This window comes from Musa acuminata, chromosome BXJ2-2, assembly GCF_036884655.1.
Source record: "Musa acuminata AAA Group cultivar baxijiao chromosome BXJ2-2, Cavendish_Baxijiao_AAA, whole genome shotgun sequence".
NCBI classification, from domain to species: domain Eukaryota; kingdom Viridiplantae; phylum Streptophyta; class Magnoliopsida; order Zingiberales; family Musaceae; genus Musa; species Musa acuminata.
The window spans coordinates 17005831-17016399 of NC_088339.1; the positions used below are offsets into that span (position 1 = coordinate 17005831).

Sequence of the window (10569 nt, forward strand, 5' to 3'; positions counted from 1 at the left end):
ACCATATGAGATATGGAAAGGGAAGAAGCCTGATCTTAAGGTTGTTAAGATTTGGGGCTGTTCTGCCCATGTTAAAAGACACAACCCCGATAAGTTAGAATCAAGGACAGAGCGATGCAAATTTGTGGGATACCCCAAGGAAACTTGTGGGTATTATTTCTATCATCTCGAGGACCAAAAGGTCTTTGTAGCTAAGAGAGCAGTGTTCCTTGAGAAGGAACACATTCTTGGCGGAGACAGTGGGAGAATGATAGAGTTGAGCGAAGTTAGGGAACCAAGCTCAAGCACCACTCTACAGCCCGAGTCTGTTCAGGTACCTAATACACAAGTATCAACTTTACGCAGGTCTGATAGAGTATCCCATCCTCCTGAGAGATATGTGGGACATATTAGAGCAGAGGATGTAGAGGATATTGATCCTCAGACCTACGAGGAGGCTATTATGAGTATAGACTCCGGGAAGTGGAAAGAAGCCATGAATTCTGAGATGGATTCTATGTACTCCAATAAGGTTTGGAACCTAGTTGATGCACCCGAAGGTATTGTACCCATCGGTTGCAAGTGGATCTTTAAGAAAAAGATCGGAGTAGATGGAAAGGTAGAGACCTATAAAGCAAGGCTAGTGGCTAAGGGGTATCGTCAAAGGCAAGGTGTTGACTACGACGAAACTTTCTCACCCGTAGCAATGCTAAAATCCATCAGAATTCTATTGGCTATTGCAGCACACTATGATTATGAGATCTGGCAAATGGATGTGAAAACCGCATTCCTCAACGGGAACCTGGAGGAGGAGGTGTATATGATGCAACCTGAGGGATTCGTGTCCAAGAACTGCCCAGATAAGGTGTGTAGGTTGCTTAGATCCTTTTATGGACTAAAGCAAGCTTCCCGAAGTTGGAACATAAGATTTGATGAGTCAATCAGATCTTATGACTTCGTTAAGAACGAAGATGAGCCTTGTGTGTACAGGAAGGTAAGTGGGAGCGCTATCACCTTTTTGGTGTCATATGTGGATGACATCCTCATCATTGGGAATGACGTAGGAATGCTATCCACAGTAAAGACTTGGTTATCTAGACACTTCTCCATAAAGGACTTAGGGGAAGCATCCTATATCTTGGGGATTAGAATCTATAGAGATAGATCCAAAAGGATGCTTGGCTTGTCCCAGTCCAGGTACATAGAAACTATTGTCAAAAGGTTTGGTATAGAAAATTCCAAGAGAGGTCTCATACCGATGAGACATGGGATATCGCTTTCTACGAGTATGTCCCCAAAGACTCTAGAAGAAAGGGCGAACATGGATATGATACCTTATGCCTCAGCAATAGGGTCTATCATGTATGCCATGCTTTGTACTAGGCCTGATATAGCGCATGCTCTGAGTGTCACGAGCAGGTATCAGGCGGATCCAGGCTTGGAGCACTGGAAAGCAGTAAAGTGTATCCTTAAGTACTTGAGAAGGACTAAGGATCTTTTACTAGTATATGGAGGTAATAGCCTTAAGGTTGAAGGCTACACTGACTCAAGTTTTCAGTCTGATGTCGATGATAGCAAGTCGAATTCAGGGTATGTGTACACCTTGAATGGAGGAGCAGTGTGCTGGAAGAGTTCCAAGCAAGATACCATTGCTGACTCGACCACAGAGGCGGAGTACATTGCCGCATTAGATGCAGCAAAGGAGGGAGTCTGGGTGAAGAAGTTCATCACAGATTTGGGAGTCGATACAGATAGTAATGGAAAGAGTTCCATCCGAAGATAACATTGCAGATCCACTGACAAAGCCGTTGTCTCAGATTGTCTTTGAGCGTCACAGGAGTCTGATGGGGATCAGACACATAGGTGATTGGCTTTAGGTCAAGTGGGAGATTGCTAGTCATATGTGCCCAGCAAGCCAATCACGTGAGTGATGGCACGTGTGACTTGATACAGAATCTTTTTGCTTATTATATTTTGGCGTATATCACTTTATAACTATTGCATAAATGCATATATATTGTGATGTCCTTGGATTTGTGCAATGGGAATCGGATCGTGATGAGATCACGATAATGAGATCGATTCACCTTTAAACACATATCCTAAATAATCCCGGTCATAGGTTACTCGAGAGGGACATCGTGATAACCGGATAGACTGGTGTGCTGTATACCCGTCCATATGATGGATGCAGCTGGTCTCATAGCTGCTCGTGTAGGGACACTAGGGATACAGTACAGGTGCTCATTGGAGAATGAGTTCACTGATTGATCCGCTTACGGAATGCTTGATGGTTGATGATGCCTTATTGTCAGACAGCGATTCCGTAGTCCTAGTGGTGTATCTGGTCCTTAGACTTGAGACACCAAGGATGTCCTGTATGAGTGCTCCACTCTTTGATACCAGACTTATAGGTTTGGCTGTTCCCAGATCTAGTACAGCTGGTCATTGGGAGTGGTAGTCGACCTTACGAGGGCTATTGAGTGTCAATAGAGGATCATCCACTCTCGGCGTCATGAGAGGAATATCCTATGTGTTCTTGCTCAGACAAATCCCTGGCCAGGGTCATTCGGGTTGAGAGAGAAAGAGTTCTCCGGGAGAATCCGATTAGAGCGAGACTCGAGTAGAAACCGTATGGGTCTGACAGCACCATGCTCGATATACGGTCTCTGGGATATTAGATGGATGAGGGACTATAGGTACATGGTAACTGAGGACAGACAGGTCCAATGGATTGGATTCCCCTGTATCGTCTGGGGACTACGGCGTAGTGGCCTAGTACTTCCGTAGTCGATGAGTCGAGTGAATTATTACAGAGATAATAATTCACTAAGTTAGAAGGAGTTCTGACAGGTATGACTCACGGCCAGCTCGATATTGGGCCTAGAGGGTCACACACATATGGTAGGCATTGCGATGAGTAGAGGTTCGGATATGAGATATCCGACGGAGCCCTTGTCTTATTGGATGCAGATCCAATACCCACTAGGGAAAGGACCCATTAGGGTTTTGACACGGGATCTCTATAAATAGGAGGGATTCACAGCCTCATAGGCTAGAGTCTTTGCTTGCCCTTCCTATTCTCCTCTCCCTCTCCACCTCAGAGTAGGCCTGGAGTTTTGAGGAGCGTCGTCGCAACCCTGCTGTGTGGATCACCGCTAGAGAGGAGGACGCTTGACCTCCTTCACCCTCTCCTAAGGATCTGCAAGGAAACAGGGATATACGATCTCCCTAGGTAACACAATCTCTATACGCAGTTTTGTGTTTTGCGGATTTTTGCGCACCAATCTTCGCACGACGATGAACATCCTTTTGGGAATCGGGGATTTTTGTTTTCTTGTTCTTCCGCTGCGCATATGATGTCGCCCCCCCAATGATTTCCCAACAGGTATGTATGATTAAAAAGGACAATTATGATTCTGCTCCTAATGATATTATGTATACGAAATCGTATATTCTGCTTTGTGTTTGAAAACTGCATCTCTTTGGAAATTGTACTATTTTGATATGGATATGTTAGTCACTTGCTGAGCTCTTTATGCTCACCCCATTTGTTGATAAATTTTTCAGGATAGCGTATCGCTTGCTTAAATGTTAAGAATGGGCTGAGGCAGTGGAAAGTTTAGAAGACGTTGGCCAGAACTTTTGTTAGCATATATGTAGTTGTGTATAAGCTACCTTGCATCTAATGAAATGTGACTATGAATCTAAACCTGTGGATTTTGTGTAAGTTAAAGGATCCCTCATGTATAGGGTTTGGAATGTTAAATTAAATTCGTGTAATGATATAAACTTATGGTAAATCGATGATTGTGGTGACTGCATAGATTTCCCCACTTGTGGATTTATATTGTGGTTTTTATTTTGATGAGTTGAGTTCAGATTGTATAAATTATCGAGTGATGTGTGCTATGTTTATGAATTGCACAGGGTTATGAATTGGTAGATTATAGAAGTGAAATTTTTGATCTGAATGTTTTCTTAGTGACCTCAAATGTGTGTTTGGATCCTGGGTTAGTTGTGACAAAAAAAAATTTTTTAAATATCATGGATATTTTTAGGGGTGTGACAGAGGTGGTATCAGAGCATGATTTGAGAATCACTAAGAATATTATCTTTATTTGAGGTTTATTGACTGTCATTAGAGATTGATCAAAGAAAATGAATATGAAGATAGTAACAAGAGGTTTAAGACATCTGGATTTGAGAAAAGGAAACCATTGGGGAGGACTCAATTATGTGCAAAATGCGGATTAAATCATGAAACAAGCCGGTGTTTTCGGGTGACTGGAGCATGTTTTAATTGTGGAAAGCTAGGTCATCAAATAAAAGATTGTCCACTGAACAGGAAAAGAGAGCCACTGTCTCCCAGACCCTCAGCCCATGCTAGAGTATACGCTATCACTGAACAAGATTCTAGAGCTTCTAAATCAGTGGTGGAAGGTATTCTTCATGTTTCTAAAAGAAATGCAAAAGTTTTGTTTGATCCCGGCTCCAACTTATCGTTTGTTTCAAAATACTTTGCTTGTCACTTAGATATTCCACCTAAACCCCTGGATTATATGTTATATGTAACAACTGCTGTTGGAGATTCATTGGCAACAAACTTGGTCTACCCATCTTGTTTGATCTCTATTGGAGACCACGAATTCCTTGCTGATTTGATTCTCCTAGAGATCCAGGGCTTTGATATTATACTCGGCATGGATTGGTTATCTTCTCATCACGCTAGTATTGATTGTTACAAAAAAATAATTACTTTCTGCATACCAGATCAGCCTATATTTTTCTTTGAGGGCATTAAGCATGATTTGCCTCCTTGCTTAATATCCGCACTTCAAGCTTATCATCTTATGCAGAAAGGGTGTTTTTGTTATCTGGTGTGTGTAAAGGAGCATTCAAATCAGGAAACCCACCTAGATGAAATTTCAGTGGTCAAAGAATTTCCTGATGTATTCCCTGATGACTTGCCTGGTTTACCTCTAGATAGAGAGGGTGAATTTGCTATTGATCTAGTCCCCAGTACAACCCCAGTATCTAAGCCTCCCTACAGAATGGCACCACTCGAGCTAGAGGAATTAAAGAAGCAAATACAAGAATTATTAGATAAGGGTTTCATACGACCCAGTGTATCCCCATGGGGTGCTCCGGTACTATTAGTGAAGAAGAAGGATGGAACATTGAGGCTTTGTATTGATTATAGACAGTTGAATCAGGTGACCATCAAAAACAGGTATCCCATACCTAGAATTGATGATTTGTTTGATCAATTGCAGGGTGCACAAGTATTCTCTAAGATTGACTTGAGGTCAGGTTACTATCAGTTGAAGATCAAGGAGGAGGATATTTCAAAAACAGCTTTCAGAACTCGATATGGTCATTATGAATTCTTGGTGATGCCGTTTGGTTTGACAAATGCCCCTGCAGCTTTTATGGAACTAATGAATAGGATATTTCAACCGCTCTTGGATATCTGTGTAATTGTATTTATTGATGACATATTGGTGTATTCAAAGAGTAACCAGGAGCATGAGGAACACTTGAGAGATGTGTTGTCCATACTGAGAGAAAAGAAGTTGTATGCGAAGTTCAGCAAATGTGAATTTTGGTTGAATGAAGTTGCTTTCTTAGGCCATGTGATTTCAGGGAAGGGTATATCTGTTGATCCAAGGAAAATAGAAGCTGTAGTTGAATGGTAAGTACCAACAAATGTAACAGAGGTTAGAAGTTTCTTGGGCATGGCAGGTTATTATAGGAGATTTGTGGAGGGATTTTCTCGAATTGCTCAACCTCTCACCAAACTCACTAAGAAGAATATGAAATTTGTATGGGGCGATGATTGTGAGCAAAGCTTTCAAGAGTTAAAAAGAAGATTGACTAGTGCCCCTATTCTCACTATTCCAAGTGATAGTGAGGGATTTGTAGTTTATACTGATGCTTCAAGAAAGGGCCTAGGATGTGTTTTGATGCAGGAAGGGAGAGTAATTGCTTATGCTTCTAGGCAACTTAAAGGTTATGAATTGAATTATCTAACTCATAATTTGGAATTAGCAGCAATCATTTTTGCTCTAAAGATTTGGAGACATTATTTGTATGGTCGACAGTTTGAAATCTTCACTGATCACAAGAGTTTAAAATATATTTTCACTCAGAAGGAGTTAAACATGAGGCAGCGAAGATGGATAGAACTTCTGAAGGATTATGATTGTGCCATCCGTTATCACCCGGGCAAGGCCAATGTTGTAGCTGATGCACTTAGTAGAAAATCTACAAGTTTTATGGCTAGTCTGGTCGTGAAGCAATGGAAGCTAATAGAAGAAAATTTTGATTTGAAAGCTTTGAGGAAAGAGCAAGACTCGATGATTTTGATGGCCTCCATTCAAGTGCAGTCTGATCTTATGCAACAAATTAAGAAGGGACAATTACGAGATCCACACTTAATCTACTTGAGGAGTGAAGTAGAAAAGGAATTGAAGCCACAATTTCAAGTTTCAAGGGATGGCCTATTGAGATTTGGGGAGAGAGTATGTGTACCAAATGAACTAGATATCAAGAATCAAATCCTAAATGAAAGTCATACTTCAAAGTACGCCCTACACCCTGGGAGCACTAAGATGTATAGAGATCTTCAAAGTTATTATTGGTGGGAAGGCATGAAGAAGGAAATTGCAATGTATGTTTCAAAATGTTTGACGTGTCAGCAAATCAAAGTAGAACACCAAAGACCTGGAGGGTTGCTGCAACCTTTAGTTATACCTGAATGGAAATGAGAATGTATTACTATGGATTTTGTTTCAGGACTACCCAGAACCTCGAGGAAGCATGATGCTATTTGGGTTATCATTGATAGGTTAACAAAATCTGCACATTTCCTTCCGATTAATATGACTTATTCGCTTGATAGACTTGCAGATTTATATGTTAATGAAATAGTAAGACTTCATGGTATTCCAAAGGAGATCATCTCTGATAGAGACTCCAGATTTCTCTCTAGATTCTGGAGAAGATTACAGGAATCTATGGGCACTAAAGTTAAGATTAGTACTGCATATCATCCTCAGACTGATGGTCAGTCAGAAAGAACAATTCAAACACTTGAGGATTTGCTTAGAGCCTATGTTATGGATTGGAAAGGTGAATGGGATAAGGATATTTCACTTGTTGAGTTCACATATAACAATAGTTATCATTCAAGTATTCAGATGGCTCCTTATGAAGCTTTATATGGGCGAAAGTGCATAACACCTATATGTTGGGAGGAAGTTGGGGACAGAAAGTTGTTAGCACCGGACAAGGTACAAGAAACTACCGAGAAAATTCAAGTTATAAGGAAAAGGTTAAAAGCTGCTCAGAGTCGTCAAAAGAGTTATGCCGATAATAGGAGACGAGATATTGAGTTTGAAATCGGAGATTTTGTATTATTAAAAGTCTCCCCTTCCAAAGGCATTATAAGGTTTGGGAAGAAAGGAAAGTTAAGCCCAAGATTTATTGGACCTTTTGAGGTTCTTGAGAGGGTTGGTTCTGTCGCTTACAGGATTGCCTTACCACCAGCATTGAGCCATGTCCATGATATATTTCATGTCTCGATGATTAGAAAGTATATGCATGACCCTTCTCACATCATTAAGTATGAGCTGGTGGAGTTCGATAAAGATTTATCCTATGTGGAAGAGCCTATTCAGATTATTGATAAGAAAGAAAAAGTCCTAAGGAATCGGGTCATCCCACTGGTTCAAGTAAATTGGAGACATCATTCTGGAGAAGAGACAACTTGGGAGCTAGAAGAGGAAATGAAAAAGGTGTATCCTCGTCTTTTCATCGAATAGAGGTACGATAAATTTAGAGGACTAAATTTTTCTTTTAAGGGGGGGAGAGTGTAACACCCCTCATTTCCGAATGTTCGTATAAATTTTTGGTGATAATGTAAGCATCTATTTTAATTGACAAAAGAAATAGAGTATGAATCAGAGGTAACTTATTTTTAAGATATGGGAGATCTGTTCAAAAAAAAAAAAAAAAAAAAAGAAAGAATCTGAGGACCTATATGTAAACCCTAAGGACCTAATCGTGAATATGATAAAAACAAGGACTAAACTGTAAAATGCACCAAATGACAAATTCCACCGCTTAAGCTTCTCTGCCTTCGTTGTTAAGGAAGCAGAGGAGGCAGCTCGTGGGTGATCAGGGAAAGAAAGAAAGAAAGAAAGAAAGAAGAAGAAGAAGAAGAAGAAGAAGAAGAAGAAGAAGAAGAAGAGAAAGAAAATTGGGGCTTTTAGGGTTCTTGCTTTAATCTTGTCATTTCGGGTCAAAATTTCCAAAGGCAAGTGTTCTAACCCCATCCTACAGAAGTATTAGACTCTGTTTTTATGTTGATTCAAAATAAATTGGAAGATTTCTATTTAGAAACTGATATGTCTCTCCTTGGACATAAAACCATGGATTCTGAAAGTTTTTCGGTAAACTGACCCCTAAGCACTGTTTCAGCTATAAGTTTTAGTACAGAATGAGGATTCAGGCAGGAACTATTTTTGTTTGAAATTAGACTCGTATGTATTTCTTTTGACACCGATTTTGTAGATTTTGGACATCGAATACTTACCCAAACATTTGTTTCAAAAGAGCCTATAGACGCTGTAAAACAGAGTTCAAGATTTCTGACCTTTCGATACTAAAACGCCTATAACTCCCTGTTGAAAATTCTGGTTTGTACCAAACTGATTTTATTTGAAACTAGACTTGAAATTCTCTCTTTTGACATATAGTTTGAAAATTTTGGAGTTCAATTGCCCACCCTATCGTCTGTTGAATCCGACCCTATAAATTCTGCAAAACAGTGATTGTGATTTTGACCTTGTGTTACCAAATCAGAGGTAACTCTGTGTTGGGAGCCCTGTTTCATATGAAATCTGTTCCATCCGAATATAGATTGATATATGGTTCGACCATAGCCTTCTTATGGGTATTGGAGCATAATTGTTATTCTGAAATATTTGTTTGATGTGCCACTGGAATTCTGTCCGAAATCGAGCTTTGGTCGATTTCGCGTATTCTGTTCCATTTCCTTTGGATACTTGAATTCGCCTAATCTTCTTATTGGAATTGAGCTGATTATGATTGCTTGGAATCCCTGTACACTCTTGCTTTCATTTCTTTCCTAAAATGAATACTTTTGTGAGAGATTTGTTCCTTGCATCACATTGCTTTTGAAAAGGCACATGTACGTTTGGTTGTTCCGCGTGTGCTTCCGTTATATGCTACTTATTGTTGAAACTGCCTTCTTGTACTCTGGTGTGTGGGATTGTCTGGACCTTTGCCAGAAATGGTAAAGGGTATGCGCTGATTTGCCCGCTTTGTGGGGTCCCGCTTTGTGGGATATTCTGGTATGCGCTTATTTGCCCGCTTTGTGGGGTCCCGCTTTGTGGGATATTGCTTAGAGCCTGTGATGCTCTGCCGGCCCCCTTTGACTTCACCTAGACGTGGGTGGATGGAGCTCCCAGATGTGGGAGACTTTTGTCAGGTGGTCATTCAGAAATGGATGAATCACATTCTGACTGAGATCCCACTACACCCTCTATATGTTTGATATGACATCCAGAGTTTTGGTGAGTTATTTCTGTTCGTGCTCTGGATAGTTATGATATGATTGCAACGTCAAGGACGACGTTTGAGCTTCTGTACGACATATGAGTTTGATATGCTCTGAAATGCTTCATTCACTGTTGATTTTGCTTCGTAATGTTCCATATGTCGTTGATGTGATTTGGAACATTTTAAATGCCATTGTTAAGCTCCGATATGTTTCCTTTGTTTCTGATATGCTCCAATTACTCTATGCCCCATCTGTCAGGAACCAAATATGTATGATTAAAAAGGACAATTATGATTCTGCTCCTAATGATATTATGTATACGAAATCGTATATTCTGCTTTGTGTTTGAAAACTGCATCTCTTTGGAAATTGTACTATTTTGATATGGATATGTTAGTCACTTGCTGAGCTCTTTATGCTCACCCCATTTGTTGATAAATTTTTCAGGATAGCGTATCGCTTGCTTAAATGTTAAGAATGGGCTGAGGCAGTGGAAAGTTTAGAAGACGTTGGCCAGAACTTTTGTTAGCATATATGTAGTTGTGTATAAGCTACCTTGCGTCTAATGAAATGTGACTATGAATCTAAACCTGTGGATTTTGTGTAAGTTAAAGGATCCCTCATGTATAGGGTTTGGAATGTTAAATTAAATTCGTGTAATGATATGAACTTATGGTAAATCGATGATTGTGGTGACTGCATAGATTTCCCCACTTGTGGATTTATATTGTGGTTTTTATTTTGATGAGTTGAGTTCAGATTGTATAAATTATCGAGTGATGTGTGCTATGTTTATGAATTGCACAGGGTTATGAATTGGTAGATTATAGAAGTGAAATTTTTGATCTAAATGTTTTCTTAGTGACCTCAAATGTGTGTTTGGATCCTGGGTTAGTTGTGACAAAAAAAAAAATTTTAAGTATCATGGATATTTTTAGGGGTGTGACAATATATCCCTGAATACCTATTGATTTGTAGGAAAGGATGAAGGAGGTTAAGCG

At 39.9% G+C, this 10569-nt stretch overlaps 1 long non-coding RNA gene across 1 annotated transcript; it reads left to right on the top strand.

Annotated features, from left to right (window-relative positions):
- Positions 1–7664: 7664 nt before the first annotated feature.
- Positions 7665–10281, top strand: LOC135604908 (uncharacterized). The gene is made up of 2 exons (XR_010484263.1): positions 7665–8299; positions 10016–10281. It is a non-coding gene; the product is annotated as an uncharacterized LOC135604908 (long non-coding RNA).
- Positions 10282–10569: the final 288 nt, after the last annotated feature.